This window comes from Enhydra lutris, unplaced genomic scaffold (genome assembly GCF_002288905.1).
Source record: "Enhydra lutris kenyoni isolate GAN:26980312 unplaced genomic scaffold, ASM228890v2 scaffoldscaffold33, whole genome shotgun sequence".
Lineage (NCBI taxonomy): Eukaryota > Metazoa > Chordata > Mammalia > Carnivora > Mustelidae > Enhydra > Enhydra lutris.
This window is the reverse complement of record NW_019154117.1, coordinates 2,728,468-2,749,663: the sequence shown is the minus strand read 5'-3', so window position 1 is coordinate 2,749,663 and position 21,196 is coordinate 2,728,468. Positions and strand designations below refer to the sequence as shown.

At 41.1% G+C, this 21,196-nt stretch overlaps 1 long non-coding RNA gene across 1 annotated transcript; it reads right to left on the bottom strand.

Moving 5' to 3' along the window:
• Positions 1 to 14,548: 14,548 nt before the first annotated feature.
• LOC111153541 lies at positions 14,549 to 17,997 on the bottom strand. The gene is made up of 4 exons (XR_002641010.1): positions 17,827 to 17,997; positions 16,210 to 16,328; positions 15,839 to 16,019; positions 14,549 to 14,645 (listed from the first exon to the last, which is right to left on the bottom strand). It is a non-coding gene; the product is annotated as an uncharacterized LOC111153541 (long non-coding RNA).
• Positions 17,998 to 21,196: the final 3,199 nt, after the last annotated feature.

The window sequence follows — 21,196 nt, the reverse complement described above, 5'->3', positions numbered from 1 at the left end:
AGCATTACCCTGATACCAAAACCAGATAAAGACCACACTAAAAAAGAAATCTATAGGCCAATATCCCTCTTGAACATGGATGCAAAAATTCTCAATAAAATACTAAGAAAGTGAATCCAACAATACACTTTAAAAAATCATTTATCATTATCAAACAGGATTTATTCCTGGATTGTAAGGGCAGTTTAGTATTTGCAAATCAATCAGTGTGATACACATTAATAAAAGAAAGGATCAAGAACCATATGAGCCTCTCAGTAGATACAGAAAAAGCATCTGACGAAGTACATCCATTCCTGATTTAAAAAAAAAAAAAAACACTCAACAAAGCAAGTTTAGAGGGAACATACCTCAACATAATGAAGGCCACCTATGAAGAAGCCACAGTTACTATCATCCTCAATGGGGAACAACTGAGAGCCTTTCCTCTATGGCCAGAAACAAGAAAAGGATGAACACTCTCAACACTGTTATCTAATATAGTACCGGAAGGAGAGCCTGAGGGGCTCAGTGGGTTAAGGCAGTGGGTTAAGCCTCTGCCTTTGGCTCAGGTCATGGTCTCAGGGTCCTGGGATCGAGCCCCGCATCAGGCTCTCTGCTCAGCAGGGAACCTGCTTCCCCCCTTTCTCGGCCTGCCTCTCTGCCTACTTGTGATCTCGCTCTGTCAAATAAATCTTTTTAAAAAATAAGTACTGGAGGTCCAAACCACATCCATCAGACAACAACAAGAATAAAAGGCATCTAAATCGAAAAGAAGTAAAACTTACACTATTTGTAGACGAAATGGTACTCTATATAGATATCTGACTCCAGAGCAGGCTGAGACTACTTCAGGTAGCGGGAGATCAGCTAGATAGCTTATCTAAAGATTGCAAACACCTACAAATCCAACGGGAGATCGAAGAGAAGAAGAACAGCAACTCTAGAAACAGAAAATCCACCACTTTCTGAAAGGCAGGACTGGCAGAGAAGTGAATCCAAAGCGACAGGAAGATAGACCACGGGGGGAGGGGCCGGCTCCTGGCAAGTGGCGGAGCAACGGAGCACAAAATCAGGACTTTTTAAAAGTCTGTTCCGCTGAGGGACATCGCTCCAGAGGCTAAACCGGCGTGAAGCCCACGCGGGGTCAGCGTGGCCTCAGGTCCCACAGGGTCACAGAAGGATCGGGGGTGTCTGAGTGTCGCAGAGCTTTCAGGTATTAGAACGAGGAAGCCGGCTACAGAGACACAGCTGAGGAGTGAGCTCTCAGCTCGGGGTTACCTTGAACCGGTCGCAAGCTCGGTCAGCTCGGATCGCGGCCAGAGGCCGGGGAGATGGGAGTAACTGGGCGCTGTTCTCCGGGGGTGCACTGAGGAGTGGGGCCCCGGGCTCTCGGCTCCTCCAGCCCGGAGGAGCCGAGAGCCCGCCATCTTCATTCCCGCCCTCCGGAACTCTACAGAAAGTGCTCAGGGAACAAAAGCTCCCAAAAGCAAAACCAAGCGGATTACTCAGCCCGGCCCCAGGTAAGGGCAGTGCAGCTCTGCCTGGGGCAAAGACACTTGAGAATCACTACAACAGGCCCCTCCCCCAGAAGATCAACAAGAAACCCAGCCAGGACCAAGTTCACCTACCAAGGAGTGCAGTTTCAATACCAAGGAAAGCTGCGGAATTCCAGAGGAGGAGAAAGCAAAGCATGGAGCTCATGGCTTTCTCCCCATGATTCTTTAGTCTTGCAGTTAATTTTTTTTTTTCTTTTTCAATTTTTTTTCTTCTGCTGCTAGGTTTTTTATTAACTTTTACCCTTATCTTTTTTAATGTTTTTTAACTAGTTTATCTAATATATATATATATATATATATATATATATATTTTCTGTTTTATATTTTTTTTCTTTTTTTTTTTTTTTATTTGTTTTTTTTTTTTTTTTTAACCCTTTTTTTTTCCCCTTTCTCCCCCCCACCCCACGATTTGGGATCTCTTCTGATTTGGTTAAAGCACATTTTCCTGGGGTCTTTGCCACCCTTTCAGTATTTTACATGCACCTTCATATACTCTTATCTGAACAAAATGACAAGGCAGAAAAATTCACCACAAAAAAAAGAACAAGAGGCAGTACCGAAGGCTAGGGACCTAATCAATATGGACATTGGTAATATGTCAGATCTAGAGTTCAGAATGACGATTCTCAAGGTTCTAGCCGGGCTCGAAAAAGGCGTGGAAGATATTAGAGAAACCCTCTCGGGAGATATAAAAGCCCTTTCTGGAGAAATAAAAGAACTAAAATCTAACCACGTTGAAATAAAAAAAGCTATTAATGACGTGCAATAAAAAATGGAGGCTCTCACTGCTAGGATAAATGAGGCAGAAGAAAGAATTAGCGATATAGAAGACCAAATGACAGAGAATAAAGAAGCTGAGCAAAAGAGGGACAACAGCTACTGGACCACGAGGGGAGAATTCGAGAGGTAAGTGACACCATAAGACGAAACAACATTATAATAATTGGGATTCCAGAAGAAGAAGAAAGAGAGAGGGGAGCAGAAGGTATATTGGAGAGAATTATTGTAGAGAATTTCCCTAATATGGCAAAGGGAACAAGCATCAAAATCCAGGAGGTGCAGAGAATCCCCCTCAAAATCAAGAAGAATAGGTCCACACCCCGTCATCTAATAATAAAATTTACAAGTCTTAGTGACAAAGAGAAAATCCTGAAAGCAGCCTGGGAAAAGAAGTCTGTAACATACAATGGTAAAAATATTAGATTGGCAGCGGACTTATCCACAGAGACCTGGCAGGCCAGAAAGAGCTGGCATGATATATTCAGAGCACTAAACGAGAAAAACATGCAGCCAAGAATACTATATCCAGCTAGGCTATCATTGAAAATAGAAGGAGAGATTAAAAGCTTCCAGGACAAACAAAAACTGAAAGAATTTGCAAACACCAAACCAGCTCTACAGGAAATATTGAAAGGGGTCCTCTAAGCAAAGAGAGAGTCTAAAAGTAGTAGATCAGAAAGGAACAGAGACAATATACAGGAACAGTCCCCTTACAGGCAATACAATGGCACTAAATTCATATCTCTCAATAGTTACCCTGAATGTAAATGGGCTAAATACCCTAATCAAAAGACACAGGGTATCAGAATGGATAGAAAAACAAAACCCATCTATATGTTGCCTATAAGAAACTCATTTTAAACCCGAAGACATCTCCAGATTTAAAGTGAGGGGGTGGAAATCAATTTACCATGCTAATGGACATCAGAAGAAAGCAGGAGTGGCAATCCTTATATCAGATCAACTAGATTTTAAGCCAAAGACTATAATAAGAGATGAAGAAGGACACTATATCATACTCAAAGGATCTGTCCAAAAAGAAGATCTAACGATTTTAAATATCTATGCCCCTAACATGGGAGCAGCCAACTATATAAACCAATTAATAACAAAATCAAAGAAACATATCAACAATAATACAATAATAGTAGGGGACTTTAACACTCCCCTTACTGAAATGGACAGATCAACCAAGCAAAAGATCAACAAGGAAATAAAGGCCTTAAATGACACACTGGACCAGATGGACATCACAGATATATTCAGAATATTCCATCCCAAAGCAAAAGAATACACATTCTTCTCTAGTGCACATGGAACATTCTCCAGAATAGATCACATCCTGGGTCATAAATCAGATCTCAATCAGTATCAAAAGATTGGGATCATTCCCTGCATATTTTCAGACCACAGTGCTCTGAAGCTAGAACTCAGTCACAAGAGGAAATTTGCAAAGAACCCAAATACATGGAGACTAAACAGCACCCTTCTAAAGAAAGAATGGGTCAACCAGGAAATTAAAGAATTGAAAAAATTCACGGAAACAAATGATAGTGAAAACACAACGGTTCAAAATCTGTGGGATACAACAAAGGCAGTCCTGAGAGGAAAATATATAGCGGTACAAGCCTTTCTCAAGAAACAAAAAAGGTCTCAGGTACACAACCTAACCCTACACCTAAAGAAGCTGGAGAAAGAACAAGAAAGAAACCCTAAACCCAGCAGGAGAAGAGGAATCATAAAGATCAGAGCAGAAATCAATGAAATAGAAACCAAAAAAACAACAGAACAAATCAACGAAACTAGCAGCTGGTTCTTTGAAAGAATTAATAAGACTGATAAACCCCTGGCCAGACTTATTAAAAAGAAAAGAGAAAGGACCCAAATAAATAAAATCATGAATGAAAGAGGAGAGATCACAACTAACACCAAAGAAATACAGACAATTATAAGAACATACTATGAGCAACTCTACGCCAACAAATTTGACAATCTGGAAGAAATGGATGCATTCCTAGAGACATATAAACTACCACAACTGAACCAGGAAGAAATAGAAAACCTGAACAGACCCATAACCAGTAAGGAGATTGAAACAGTCATCAAAAATCTCCAAACAAACAAAAGCCCAGGGCCAGATGGCTTCCCAGGGGAATTCTACCAAACATTTAAAGAAGAACTAATTCCTATTCTTCTGAAACTGTTCCAAAAAATAGAAATGGAAGGAAAACTTCCAAACTCATTTTATGAGGCCAGCATCACCTTGATCCCAAAACCAGACAAGGGATCCCATCAAAAAAGAGAATTACAGACCAATATCCTTGATGAACACAGATGCGAAAATTCTCACCAAAATACTAGCCAACAGGATTCAACAGTACATTCAAAGGATTATTCACCACAACCAAGTGGGATTTATTCCAGGGCTACAAGGTTGGTTCAACATCCACAAATCAATCATTGTGATACAACACATTAATAAAAGAAAGAACAAGAACTATATGATACTCTCCATAGATGCTGAAAAAGCATTTGACAAAGTACAGCATCCCTTCCTGATCAAAACTCTTCAAAGTGTAGGGATAGAGGGCGCATACCTCAATATTATCAAAGCCATCTATGAAAAACCCACCGCAAATATCATTCTCAATGGAGAAAAACTGAAAGCTTTTCCACTAAGGTCAGGAACACGGCAGGGATGTCTGTTATGACCACTGCTATTCAACATAATACTAGAAGTCCTAGCCTCAGCAATCAGACAACAAAAGGAAATTAAAGGCATCCAAATCGGCAAAGAAGTAGTCAAACTATCACTCTTCACAGATGATATGATACTATATGTGGAAAACCCAAAAGACTCCACTCCAAAACTGCTAGAACTTGTACAGGAATTCAGTAAAGTGTCAGGATATAAAATCAATGCACAGAAATCAGTTGCATTTCTCTACACCACCAACAAGACAGAAGAAAGAGAAATTAAGAAGTCAGTCCCATTTACAATTGCACCCAAAACTATAAGATACCTAGAAATAAACCTAACCAAAGAGGCTAAGAATCTATACTCAGAAAACTATAAAGTACTCATGAAAGAAATTGAGGAAGACACAAAGAAATGGAAAAATGTTCCATGCTCCTGGATTGGAACAATAAATATTGTGAAAATGTCTATGCTACCTAAAGCAATCTACACATTTAATGCAATTCCTATCAAAATACCATCCATTTTTTTCAAAGAAATGGAACAAATAATCCTAAAATTTTTATGGAACCAGAAAAGACCTCGAATAGCCAAAGGAATATTGAAAAAGAAAGCCAAAGTTGGTGGCACCACAATTCCGTACTTCAAGCTCTAATTCAAAGCTGTCATCATCAAGACAGCATGGTACTGGCACAAAAACAGACACATAGATCAGTGGAACAGAATGGAGAGCCCAGAAATAGACCCTCAACTCTATGGTCAACTAATCTTCAACAAAGCAGGAAAGAATGTCCAATGGAAAAAAGACAGCCTCTTTAATAAATGGTGTTGGGAAAACTGGACAGCCACATGCAGAAAAATGAAATTGGACTATTTCCTTACACCACACACAAAAATAGACTCAAAATGGATGAAGGACCTCAATGTGAGAAAGGAATCCATCAAAATCCTTGAGGAGAACACAGGCAGGAACCTCTTCGACCTCAGCTGCAGCAACATCTTCCTGGGAACATTGCCAAAGGCAAGGGAAGCAAGGGCAAAAATGAACTATTGGGATTTTAAAAAGATCAAAAGCTTTTGCACAGCAAAGGAAACAGTTAACAAAACCAAAAGACAACTGACAGAATGGGAGAAGATATTTGCAAATGACCTATCAGATAAAGGGCTAGTGTCCAAAATCTATAAAGAACTTAGCAAACTCAACACCCAAAGAACAAATAATCCAATCAAGAAATGGGCAGAAGACATGAACAGACATTTCTGCAAAGAAGACATCCAGATGACCAACAGAAACATGAAACACATGAAAAAGTGCTCCATATCACTCGGCATCAGGGAAATACAAATCAAAACCACAATGAGATACCACCTCACATCAGTCAGAATGGCTAAAATTAACAAGTCAGGAAATGACAGATGCTGGCGAGGATGCGGAGAAAGGGGAACCCTCCTACACTGTTGGTGGGAATGCAAGCTGGTGCAACCACTCTGGAAAACAGCATGGAGGTTCCTCAAAATGTTGAAAATAGAACTACCCTATGACCCAGCAATTGCACTGCTGGGTATTTACCCTAAAGATACAAACGTAGTGATCCGAAGGGGCACGTGCACCCGAATGTTTATAGCAGCAATGTCTACAATAGCCAAACTATGGAAAGAACCTAGATGTCCATCAACAGATGAATGGATAAAGAAGATGTGGTATATATACACAATGGAATACTATGCAGCCATCAAAAGAAATGAAATCTTGCCATTTGTGATGACGTGGATGGAACTAGAGGATATCATGCTTAGCGAAATAAGTCAATCGGAGAAAGACAACTATCATATGATCTCCCTGATATGAGGAAGTGCAGATGCAACATGGGGGGTTAAGGGGGTAGGAGTAGAATAAATGAAACAAGATGGGACTGGGAGGGAGACAAACCATAAGTGACTCTTAATCTCACAAAACAAACTGAGGGTTGCTGGGGGGAGGGGGGTTGGGATAAGGGGTGTGGGGTTATGGACATTGGGGAGGGTATATGCTATGGTGAGTGCTGTGAAGTGTGTAACCTGGCGATTCACAGACCTGTACCCCTGGGGATAAAAATATATGTTTATAAAAAATTTTAAAAAAAGAAAAATCTGACTCCACTAAAAAACTGCTAGAACAGAAGATAAATTCAGTAAGGTCACAGGATACAATATCAACATACAGAAATCTGTTGCATCTCTGTACACCAATAATGAAACAGCATAAAAAATTAAGGAATCAATCCCATTTACAACCTCACCAAAAAATCATAAGATACCTATGAATAAAACCTAACTAAAGAAGTTAAAGTCCTATACTCTGAAAACTATAAAACACTGATGAAAGGAATTGAAGATAACACAAAGAAATGCAAAGGCATTTAATACTCATGGAATGGGAGAACAGATATTCTTAAAATATCTATACTACCCAAAGCAATCTAAATATTTAAGGCAATCACTATCAAAATACCACCAGGATTTTTCACAGAGCTAGAACAACTGTAAAACTGTATGGAACCACAAAAGACCTTGAATGGCCAAACCAACCTTGAAAAAGAAAAGCAAAGCTGGATGTGTCACAAGTTATATTACAAAGCTGTAGTAAAACAGTACGGCACTGGCACAAAAAGAGACACATAGATCAGTGGAACAGAACAGAAAACCCAGAAATGAACCCACAAGTATATGGTCAATTAACCTTTAACAAAGCAGGAAAGAATATCCAATGGAAAAAAGATGGTCTCTTCCACAAATGATGTTGGGAAAACTGGACAGCAACATGCAAAAGAATGAAACTGGACCACTTTCTCACATCACACACAAAAATAAATTCGAAATGGATGAAAGACCTAAATGTAAGCCCTGAAGCCATAAAAGTCCTAGAAGGGAGCACAGCCAGTAATGTCTCTGACGTTAATGGTAGCATCATTTTTCTAGATATGTCTCCTGAGGCAAGGGAGACAAAAGCTTCTACAAGGGAGATAAAAGGGATACAAGGGAGATAAAAAGCTTCTACTCAGTCAGGGGAACAACAAAACTAAAAGGCAACCTACGAAAATGGGAGAAGCTATTTGCCAGTGATATATCTGATAACAGTAGTATCCAAAATATATAAAGAACTCAACACCCAAAGAACAAATACTCCCAACACCAAAGAACAAATAATTCAGCCAAGGAATGGGCAGAAGATACGAATAGGCATTTTTCCATAGACGACCTACAGATTACCAACAAATCCATGAAAAGGTGCTCAGCATCACTCATCATCCCTGAAATACAGATCAAAACTACAATGATGCAATTTTAAATGGCATCAATTCCTTGATTTCCCTTTGTTCTGCCTCATTGTTAGTCTACAGAAATGCAACTGATTTCTGTCCATTGACTTTGTATCCTGAAACTTTGCTGAATTTCTGTATCAGTTCTAGCAACTTTGGAGTGGAGTCCTTTGGGTTTTCCATATAAAGTATCATGTCATCTGCAAAGAGTGAAACTTTGGCTTCTTGTTTGCGGATGTTTATGTCTTTTATTTATTTATTTTTTTTTGTTTGATTGCTGAGGCTAGGACTTCTAGTACTATGTTGAACAACAGTCGTGAGAGTGGGCATACCTGTCATGTTCCTAACCTTAGGGGAAGAGCTCTCAGTTTTTTCCTGTTGAGGATGATATTCACTGTGGGATTTTTGTATATGGCTTATATGATATTGAGGTATATTCCTTCTATCCCTACAAGGTGGAGAGTTTTTAATCAAGAAAGGATGTTGTATTTTATCAAGTGCTTTTTCTCCATCAGTTGAGAGAATCATTTGGTTCTTATCTTTTATTAATGTGAGATATCACCTCACACCAGTTAGAATGACTAAAATCGACAACACAAGAAACAGCAGGTGTTGGCTAGGATGCCGTGAAAGGGGAGCACTCTTGCACTGTTGGTGGGAATGCACACTGGTGTAGCCGCACTGGAATACAGTATGGAGCAAAAAGTTAAAAACAGAACTACCCTATGATCCAGCAATCGCACTACTAGGTATTTACCCAAAGAATGCAAAAATACTAATTCAAAGAGATACATGCACCCCAGTGTTTACAGCAGCATTATTAACAATAGCCAAATTCTGGAAAGAGTCCAAATGTCCATCAACTGATGAATGGGTAAAGATGTGTTGTGTATGTATAGACACACACACACACACACACACACACACACACACACACACACAAATTATGGAAATAGCCGGTGTTCATTGACTGATAAATGGATAAAGAATGTGTGCTGTTGTGTACACACACACACACACACACACACACACACACACACTGGAACATTAATTGTAAAAAAGAACGAAATCTTGCCAGCTGCAGTGACATGATAGGAACTAGAGAATATTATGTTGAGTGAAATAAAATCAGAGAAAGGCAAATACCATATGATTTCATCTATATGTGGAATTTAATACATAAAACAAATGGACAAAGAGGGGAAAAAGACAAAAGGGGAAGCAAACCAAGAAACAGACTTTTAACTAGAGAGATCAAATTGAGGGTTACTGTATGGAAGGTTGGTGTGGGGATGGGTTAAATAAGTGATGGGGACTAAGAAGTGTGCTTATTCTATATGTTGGCTAACTGAACATAATTTTAAAAATATAGGAAAAAAACTGTACTTATTGTGATGAGCACTGGGTGTTGTATAGAAGTGCTGAATCAATATAGTGCACACCTGAAACTATATCACACTGTATATTAACTATAACTTAAATAAAACTTTAAAAAATAAAATATACCTTAAATGTAAATAGTTGTTATATTCAACTAATGAACTGCTGAGCACTACATCAAAAACTAATGATGTAATATATGCTGGCTAACTGAACATAATAAAAGTAAAAGTAAATGTTCTGAGTCCTCCAATCAAAGCACATACGGTGGTGGAATGGATTTAAAAAAAAAAAAAAAGAACCCATCTACATGCACCCCAAAAGCAACTCACCTCAGACCTAAAGAAACATAGAGACTGAAAGTGAAGGGATGGAATTTACCATGCAAATGGAAGTGGGAAAAAAAGCTGGGCTAGCAGTGCTTATATCAAATAAAACAGACTTTAAAAGGAAGACTTACCAAGAGACAAAGAACAGCATCACATAACGATAAAGAGATCCATGCAACAAGAGAATATAATAAGTATCTACACACCCAACACAGGAACATCTGAATATATAAAGCAGATATTAATGGACATAAAGAGAGAAACTGATGGTAATACAATGATAGGGGACCTTAACAGTCCACTTCCCTCAATGGATAGGTCATCCAGACAGAAAATTAATAAGGAAACATCTTTCAATGACACACTAGACCAGACAGACATTACAGATATATACAGATCATTCCATCCCAAAACAGTGCAATACACATTTCTTTCAAGTGCACATGGAACATTCTCCAGAACAGATCACATTTTAGGCCATAAAACAAGCCTCAATAAATTTAAGAAGAGTGAAATCCTACCATGCACCTTTTCTAACCACAATGGTATGAAACAAGAAATCAATCACGAGGGGGAAAAAAAAAAAAAGCGGAAAAAAGGCAAAAACATGTGGAGGCTAAACAATATGACACTAAACAACATGGTTCAATGAAGCAATCAAAGAATAAATTTTAAAATATATGAAGACAAATGAAAATGAAAGCACAATGGGCCAAAAGCTTTCGGATGCAGTGAAAGCCATTCTAAAGAAAAATAGTGATACAGGTTCCTCACAAAATAAGAAAAACAGCTCAGAAAAATCTAATCTTAAAGGAAGCAGAAAAAGAAAAATAAGGCCCAAGGTGAGTAGAAGGAAGGAAATAATAAAGACCAGAGGAGAAATAAATGACACAGAGACTTAAGGAAAAAAAATCAATGTACCCAAGAGCTGGTGCTTTGAGAATGTAAACAAAACTGGTAAACCATTAGCCAGATTCATCAGGAAAAAAAGAGAAATGACCCCAATAAATAAAATCTAAAACAAGAGAGAAGTAACAACTGATACCACAGAACATACAGAAGCGTAACAGAGTAACACAAAAAACTGTATGTGACAATAATACAAAAAACTATATGCCAACAAATTAGAATACCTAAAAGAAATGGATAAATTCTAGGAATATATAATCTTCTAAAACTGAATTAGGAAGAAATAGAAAATTTTTACAGACTGACTGCTACTAATGAAATTGAATCAATAATCATAAGATCTCCAAAACATAAAAGTATAGGGCCAGATGAATTCACAGGTGAATTCTACCAAACATTTATGTTAGAGTTAGTACTTATCCTCAAACTTTTCCAAAATATAGAAGAGGAAGAAAATCTTCCAAATACATTCTAGGAGGCTAGCATTACCCTGATACCAAAACCATAAATACCACACACACACACACGAAAACTACAAGACAACATCCTTTATGAACATACATGTAAACATCCTCAATGAAATAGCACCAAGCCACAAATAGCACCAAGCCACATTCGAGAATACCTAAAAGGATATTTCATCATGATCAATTGGGATGTATTCCAGGGATGCAAGGATGGTTCAATATTTGCAAATCAATCAATGTGAAACACCACATCAACAAAACAAAGGAGAAAAATATAATCATCTCAATAAATGCAGAAAAACATTTCACAGAATTCAACATCCATTCATGATAAACACTTCAACAAAGTGGGCTTACAGGGAACATGACTCATAGTAGTAAAGCCTAATATGAAAAACCCACAGCTAACAACCATACTCAGTGGTCAAAAACAGAGGTTTTCCTCTAAAATCAGGAACAAGATAAGGATGTTCACTCTTGCCACTTGAAAAAAAAACAACAACACAAAAAACTTTTTTTTTTTTTTTTAAAGATTTTATTTATTTGACAGAGACAGTGAGAGAGGGAACACAAGCAGTGGGAGAGGGAGAAGCAGGCTTCCCGCTGAGCAGGGAGACTGATGCAGGGCTCGAACCCAGGACCCTGGGATCATGACCTGAGCTGAAGGCAGCTGCTTAATGACTGAGCCACCCAAGCGCCCCTACTCTTGTCACTTTTATTCAACACAGTGCTGGAAGTCCTTACTCAGCAATCGGATGAAGAAGATGTTAAACTGTCATCATTTGCAGGCGACATGATGTTACACAGAGAAAAAATCCTAAAGCTTCCACTAAAAATGCTTGTAGAATAAATACAGTAAAGCTACAGGATACAAAGTTAATATCCAGAAATCAAAGCATTTTTGTCCACTAATAATAAAGCAGAAAGAAAAATTAAGAAAATTTCATTTATATTTGCAACAAAAATAATAAAATACTTAGAAATAAATTTAAGCAAAGAATTAAAAGACCTAGACTCTGAACAATACAAAGCATTGATGAAAGAAATGGATGATGACACAAAGAAATGGAAAGATATTCCATACTCACAGATTGGAAGAATATTGTTAAATGTCCATACTACCCAAAGCAATCTGCAAATTCAGTGCAATCCCTATCAAACTACCAATAGTATATTTCCTCAGAACTAGAAGAGAATCCTAAAATTTGTATGGAAGCACAAAAGACCCAGAATAGCCAAAGCAATCTTAATTAAGAAGAACAAAGCTAGAGATATCACAAATCCAAGTTTCAAGATATACTACAAAACTGTAGTAATCAAAACTGTATGGTATTGGCACAAAAACAGACACACAGATCAGTGGAACAGAACAGAGAGCCCAGATGTGGACCCTCAACTCTATGGTCAAATAATCTTTGACAAAGCAGGAAAAATGTCTCTTCAATAAATGGTGCTCGGAAAATAGGACAACTACATATAGAAGAATGAAACTCAACCAGTCTCTTACACCATACACAAAGATAAACTCTAAATGGATGAAAGACCTCAATGAGACAGGAATCCATCAAAATCCTATAGGAGAACATAGGCAGTAACCCTCGGCACTGGCCACAGCATCTTTTTTCAAGACACATCTCCAAAACAAGGGAAACAACAAAAGCTGAAATGAACCTTTGGGACTTCATCAAGATAAAAAGCTTCTGCACAGCAAAGGAAACAGTCAACAGAACAAAGAGGCAACCCACGGAATGGGAGAAGGTATCTGCAAATGACACTACAGACAAAGGGCTGGTATCCAAATCTATAAAGAACTTCTCAAACTCAACACCCATAAAACAAGTCAAAAAATGGGCAGAAGACATAAACAGACACTTCTCCAAAGAAGACATACAAATGGCTAACAGACATGAAAAGATATTCAACATCATTAGCCATCAGGGAAATACAAATCAAAACCACACTGAGATACCACCTTATACTGGTTAGAATGGCAAAAATTAACACGGCAAGAAAAAAAAAAATGTTGGAGAGGTTGTAGAGAAAGGGGAACCCTCCTACCCTGTTGGTGGGAATACAAAGTGGTACAGCCATTTTGGAAAATAGTGTAAAGGTGTCTCAAAAAGTTAAAAAATAGAGCTACCCTATGATGCAGCAATTGCACTACTGGGTATTTATCCCAAAGATACAGATGTAGTGAAAAGGAGAGGTACATGCACCCCAATGTTCATAGTAGCAATGTCCACAAGAGCCAAACTGTGGAAAGAGCTGAGATGTCCTTCAAGTGATGAATGGATAAAGAAGATGTGGTCCATATACACAATGGAATATTACTCAGCCATCAGAAAGGATGAATACCCAACTTTTGCATCAACATGGATGGAACTGGAGGGGAAGATACTAAGTGAAGTAAGTCAAGAAGAGAAAGTCAATTATATGGTTTCACTTCTTTGTGGAACATAAGGAACAGCATGGAGGACATTAGGCGAAGGAAGGGAAAAATGAAGGGGGGGAAATCACAGGGGAAGATGAACCATGAGAGACTATGGACTCTGGAAAACAAACTGAGGGTGTCATTTATTTCTAAAATAATTTTATGGTGGCCAGAGAACATACTTTGAATATTAATTATTTAACATTCACTGAGACTTGATTTACTTCCCAGTATATTCCTTTTTTCTTTTTAAGTGATCTCTGTGTTCCTACAAAGGAAGTATCTTCTGTAGTTGTAGATGTGATGCCCATACTGGGAAGAAACTTGGTGCACCTTCTTAGATTCTCGAGTACTCCTGTTTTATTTCTCTTTGTCAGTGACCCACCTGAATTAATTGCCCTTCTAGCACTTGGATAAAATTCAGTACCATTTCAGTTTACAAAAAAAAAAAAGTAAATGATAGTCATCCTCCAACTTCAGAGAAAATCTGAAAGTCAACCTTATCTTCTGTCAGCACAGGATGGAAAGCAACGAAGTCTGCATATACAGCCTCAGCAGGTCTTAGTGAAAATCAGGCCCAGTTGCAGGATGAGTAACACTCTAATATTTGGGATTGAGATACTTGGCGGACAATCTGAGAATCAGGACATACACACCCATTTCCCTGAACCCTTTCTGATGGCAGAAACATCCCCTTCCATGTTAGCCTCACCTGAGGTGGATGCCTTGAACAATGATGTTTGTCCTCCTCAGGACCTTCCCCTCACTTCTCATGGCCTCTAGGTTGGTATCGAGAATCAGGTACCAGCAGAGCCTGGAGAGAGAAATACAAACCCTGCTTTGGGGAAAAAGTGCCTACAAAACAAAGGAATTACAGGACCTGCCTAATAATAGGGCCTGGGGAGTGTGTGTAAAAGTGGATCCTGGTGTTCAAAGAGGGAAAGTAGAATTTAAGACCCGATGAGATTTACCTGGGGCACTCACCTTTGATTCACAAATTTTACTTGAGTAAAAATATCTGAAGCCATCCCAGTGGACTACGGATGGGCAGAGTCAGAGTGGCAATCAAGATGGTATGACCTGAAGGGATCTGAGGCAGTGGCTGTTACACCACAACTCCCTAGGACACTAACTTATTTATATAAAGAGAAAAAAAAAATGTAGTTGCCTTCCACTTTGGTAGAAAATTGGGACCCCCCCCCCAGTTCCCAGCTCTAAATTTATAGACTCCAGAGCACACTCAGTGAAAAGAAGGTCAGTTCCCCTTCAGTGACATTCCTGAAACTCCATCACACATGTATACAGTGAATATTCCTTCAGTCGTTCCTCAGAGGAACCTGTGGCCGTCTGCCAGGGTGGGCATGCACTGGGATGGTAAAAGGTGTGTCAAGATGTTTCTTCTCAGGTGAAGGACAAGCTGCTGTACTTGAAGTATCTCTCCACTTGAACACAAACAATGAAAATAACACTTTGTGGGTCTCTCTGGAATTTGAATTGGGACGCAACAAGTACCAAAGCTGGGAATATTCCTCTGACTCATATACTGCGCAGCCCTAGAAGCTGCGAGCTTCTCAGGGGCCCAGAAACAAAGCCAGAGCAGACCCTAGCTGTGGCACAAGATACCCTCTTTCTTGATCCTAGAACTCAGCAGGTCAGAAGGTGCTAGCAAGATCTAGGATTGGTAAGGATGTTGTCTGGAATCTGGAAAGCTCCAACAGGGAAGACAGAACAGAGAGGTAAGATTCTGGAGTTAAATATGTGCCTTCTAAGAATGAGAACGAGTCATGTGAAGAGCAGCTCCTGTGCCCTGGTAGTGACAGATCACCCAACAGCAGGACATAAAGTGAGAATGGATCCGTTTCCCATCCTAAGCTAGATGTGATATGAGCTGCCCATCATAGAATTCAGTGTTAGAAAGCAGTGATCTCTTGTGCAATGGTAATGGCCCTTTGGGGACTGGACCATAGGGCCCAAGTGAATCACAGAAGAGGTGACCCAGATTCCTACCTGTGCTGCCTCTCCTGATAGTTCCCATGCTTCTTGGGGGGCTCCTACCAATAACCAGCATGAGGAAAGGACTCAGAGTGAATCACAACCAGGTTGGCTTGTTGTGCGGGTGTTGGCGGAAATGGCCTGTGGGGCCACTGCTGCCTCATTACAGCGCCACTTGGGATGTCCCTGAAAGACACTGTGAAAGGAAGTCCTTCAAATGAACCAAGCTGAGAGTGGCTCAGTCATTCATTCATAAGAAAGAAAATGACTGGAGGTACAGAGACACATGGACTTTTGACAGTGGCAGATGGCTGACCTAGAAGGGTCCAACTGGAGGTCCAAGAAAGGTGGAGGAGGGCAAACAGCATGAGATTTTTGTGTCTTACCTGAAAGCCCACCAGAGACCATGTACTACAGGGAAGGCTCTCAGTAATACGGCAACAGGATGACCGTCCTCTGGCTGCCAGGCAGACTCTTCTCACACATCCGGTCCTTGTGCAGAGGCCTGGGAACAGTGTCCAGGATGACAGCTAAGCATAGGCTCAATGGCAAGGACTTCCTATACCAAGACTCATGTTACCACCATAGCTGAAGGCCTGTCCAGTGGACAGCAGACTGATGCTATCAACTCGGCACCATTAATCATGGGGCAGTATTTTGTTCTTACGGCCCCTGCCTATGGTTCTGCCAGCACCATCCCCAAAGACTCACAGAATGCCTTACCTGTGATATCCCACAGCACTGCCTCAGAGCGAAGGACTCCTTTTCCACCAGAGGAGGTGTGACCATGAGCTCATGACTATGGAATGCACTGGTCTTGTCCCATCCCATCATCCAGGATTAACTGGCCTGATATGACGGTGACATGGCCTACCAACGGTTACTAAGGTGCCAGCCAGGGGGTCAACACTGAATGTGGCCTGGGTACCATCATCCAACCCAGGATGTGGCACACATTCTGAACCGATTACCAATGATGAACAGTGCCGCCACTGCTACAGTATAGGAGTCTGAAGACCAACAGGTGGAGTGGCCCCAATTACGACAGCCAGCAGCCCTGCATATTTTGTTGTTTCTCATTCATGCATCCTGGCACTCTCAGGGATTGTAGGTAAGTCCCAGCTCCGGGAGACAGGAGTGGAGACAGTTCTTTCAGGGTCACAGCAAGAATACCTTTAAGGGGAATCTGTGATTACCACCTGACTCTCTAATGTTCTTGGCCCAACAGGCAAAGAAAGGATTGGTTCTGATGATTGGGAGAGTAACTGACAAACATCAGGGATGAAGGTTGCTAGTAGATAATCGAGTACGGTAGGATGTGTCTACAACCTAGGTGAAGGAACTGGGTATCTCTTAGCAGTGACTTAGCGGCAATGACTTTCAATGAGCAAGGGAAACCACCACGACCATCACCTTGGGGATGAAGGTCTGGGTCATCCCACCAAGACAACCCAGATAGCCCAAAGTGTTACTTAAAGAGAATCCAACAGAGGGGCTCTTGCCACAGGCATCCAGAACAGGTCGTCAACTTTGAGACTCTGGTCACACCTGCAGAGTAAGGATGCCCTTGTTCTCAGCAGGAGGTGGCCCAGGGATGGTAGGTCCCACCATGTAGTCTGAGGGCTGTACACGATGGGAGGGGGTGGTGCAAAGGGTGGACTAGCTGGACACAAAACTTATACACCTCCAGTTCCCTCAACCAGTCCCTCTCTCCTGCAGGTGGCACCCCATCTGCACCAGGCTGCCCCGCACCGGAGCTCAGGCACCCAATGCAGGGCATTTGAGCTGACTCTGCCAGCCACCGAGGTGCCGGGTGGTGCATACTGGAGGCACACGGGAGTGAGCCCACGGTGAGCAAGGACCTCAAAGAGCTACACCCTCAGAGCAAAGGGTGCAGGAAGTAAGAGAAGGCAGCTTAGTGCTGACCAGAACAGGGGATGGATGGGGGCCTGGTAGGGAGCCGAGGCAGTGCTACCCGGAACCTGCACCACTGGACCACCTACCTTGGATTGGCCAAAGATGTTCAAACGCGAACAGGACTGAGGCGGCCTCCATCACTGGGTCCTGTGTCCTCCGTCCTGTGTCCGCGCGTCCGCAAACACTGAACATCATCCGGCTTCCTACTGTTTACATTTTTTTGGCCAGCCTAATAATGCAAAGTGATGGGTCATTTTTGTTTTATTCAGCTGTAATTACTAATGATTTTGAGCATTTTCCCCTTACTTTAGGGTTTGGTTTCTTTTGTAAATTATGTTTCCTCTCAGTTCAATTTGGGGTTTGCTGTCAATGGCATGTGTTAATTTTGGTTATGTTGTCACTGGCACAGAAAATTTAAATTTTGATATAAGACTATTTCACTATGGGATCTGCTTTTGTTATTATTTAATCCTGCTCTAAAAAGCCTTTTCTAATTTTCCTATAACTTTTTATTTATAAATTATAACTCCTCCCCTATAATTTAAAAATATGCTGTTTAGGGGCTCCTGGGTGGCTCAGTTCATTGACTGACTGCCTTCAGCTCAGGTCATGATCCCAGAGTCCTGGGATCAGTGCCACGTTGGGCTCCCTGCTCAGCGGGGAGCCTGCTTCTCCCTCTCCTCCCTGTTACAGCCCCCCCCCCCCTCTCTCTCCAATAAATAGATAAAATCTCAAAAAAAAAAAAAGATAAAAAAAATGCTGTTTAGATCCTTTACACACAAAAATAGTTTGCACATGGTACAAGAAGAAATCTGATTTTACTCCATTTGCATAGCCAGTCCTTCCAAGATCACTTTACTGAAGCATCATTTCTGACTTTATGTGACTTACACTGTATACCCAACCTCCAAACATACCTGCGCCTCGATCCTCCATTGTCTCTTCACACACGGATGCCACTTGTCTCAGTGACAGAGTTTAATTCTGTCTTCATAATTCACAGAACAGGTCTACCCCTTCTTTGCCCTTTTTTTCCTGCAAGACTGTCTTGGCTACTCTTGTCCTCTTACAGCTCCATATACATCTGATCATCTTTTTACACTCTATTTTAAAAACAGTAGCAATTATATTGGTATTGCTTCCAATATATGGTCTCTTTAAAGTAGTACTTCTTCTATTCACGAACACAGGTTATCTCTATTCTTTATTCCTTTAGAAAAGCTGTGTTTTTTCTTTAGAAAAGTTTTTTTTCTTTTTAAATCCGAAGATATTACAGTTTTTGGTGTTATTGTGAATGGGATAATTTTCCTATATTTTCTCATTTTTGTTACACTGATTTCAGTATACAAATAACCTATTCACCAATCATGATTTGCTAATTCTAATGATTTTCTTAGGTTTCTAAAGGAGATAGTACTATTTAGAAATTACAGCACACATACCCATTTCTAATCTTTTTTTTTTTTTAGAATTTAAAAAAGTATTACATTTATTAGTACATCAAGGGCAATACTTAATTATAGTGGTGATCAGTATCATATTTATACTGTTTCTAACATCAGTAAAAATTTTTCTGATTACCTATCATTAGGCATGTTTGCAGTCCTTCACACTCCCTTTATCCGGTTAAGAAAATTATTTTCTAAGATATTTTTCATAATTCCTGCTTAGATTTTCTTTTTAACTCATCAGTTATTTAAAAATGAGTTTTAATGGTGTGTATGTGTGTGTATTTGGTATGACTATTCAAAAAGGAATTTTTGTAGTTAGCAATTAATATTTTGGAATTTGTTAAGACTTAGCTTGTGGCCAGGTATTAGGGAACGTTCTTGATGTTTTGTTTCTGCTTAATACAGAGTATCTTGGCTGCACCTGGAGTAACAGAGGCTCAGAGGGAGGCTGTCTCCCTCCTGGTAGGAATCAGAGGTGCCACTGAGGCCCTCGTGCTCCCGCAGCAGCAGCGGTCCTTGCCATATGAGGGGAAGGAAGCCTCAGAACTTGGATTTACAGGACATGAGAGCATGACACACTTCGGTGTTTCCCCCAGCTGTGGTATCACACCTCAAAGACCTTGCTTTCCTGTGAGGAGCCTGTGGGCCAGACTTCACACACACCATCTGCAAAAGCTTCCTATGCTCCCATTAGGCCTCCCTCCAGAAGCTTCTTACGTCACACCCAAAGCAGGAGCCCACAGAGGTGTCCCTGGGCAGGGCCACCAGAGCCGGACAAACCACCATCCTAATGCTGCAGCCAGCGCGTGCCAGGCTCTTGCCAGTGGCCTTCCGTAAGAACTGACCCCACTGCTTTCCCAGTCGCCACATGTCCACGCCTCTCAGGTGGCCCAGACACTCACCAGTCCCTTCGCTGAGCTCCCCTCCTTTGCCAACACTCCGGCCTCTTACCATGTGCCTTCACCAAAAACTCCTGTATCTCAACTTACCTGAACTTTCTTCATCTTCTGAATGAAACAGCTATTTCCTTTCTTGCTGTGTCACGTGTTTATTTTAGCTAATTTCTTGTCTCCTCTCCCTTTCCTCCATGGCTTTATGCAGATGCACTAGGACTGCTGGCGACCAGACAGGACTGTAATAGGAGTAACAGAGTTCTGACTTCGAGATGACAAGGACTCTGGGTTTCCAAATATCTGGTATGTAAGACACTCACACCAGGGGGAGGCTGGGCAAAAGGTATATCCATATACCTTACGGCACTGCCTTTGCAACTTTTCTGTAAACCTAAAATGATCCGAAAATAAGCCTTATCTTAGATTTTAAAGGTGGGGGGAGGCCACAGATTTTTTTTTCCTTTTGAGGAAATGACTGTATCTGGGCTTGTCTGTACGGGGCTCAGGAGCTCAGGGGTTGTGGTACTGCACAGCTGGAGCAACAGGTTGTGGTCGAGAGGTTTTAACCCTCATTGGCTGTCAAGAAGTTTTCCTATTTTTGAAGACTTTTTCACAGTGCAAGTCAACTGGGAGCCACTCCATCGAAGCTGAAGAGGTCCCTCTCTCCTGTCCTGGCCCAGGGGGCGTGGGCATGCGGTGAAGCCAGAAACACACGCATCCTGGCGTTCTGAGTGTCGGAGCAGCCGGGACGTCTTCGGACGGCGTCCGTGCCACCACGCAGCGGCAGCAGCGCGGGGGCGCCCGGGAACGGTGGCAGGCGAGGCCTTGCTGGCCGCCCGCCGCCCTGCTTCCTGGGGGCCCGCGTCTGCTTCTCCCACTGACCAGTGCACAGCTCTGTCTCCTGCCAGTAAGCTCCATTCTTGGTGTTAGCCAGCCTTCTCTCCTGTTGCTTGCCATTGGGAACTCAACTGATACGCCCCCCAAAGCAGCCAGGGCTTCCCTGCGGACCACCTCTGGGGGTGCCACTTGCACAGAATACAAAACGGTATCCCTACGGTTCTGCGGTGCGGCGCCACACAACTATTTATGTGTCTAAAGCACGTGACAGAATA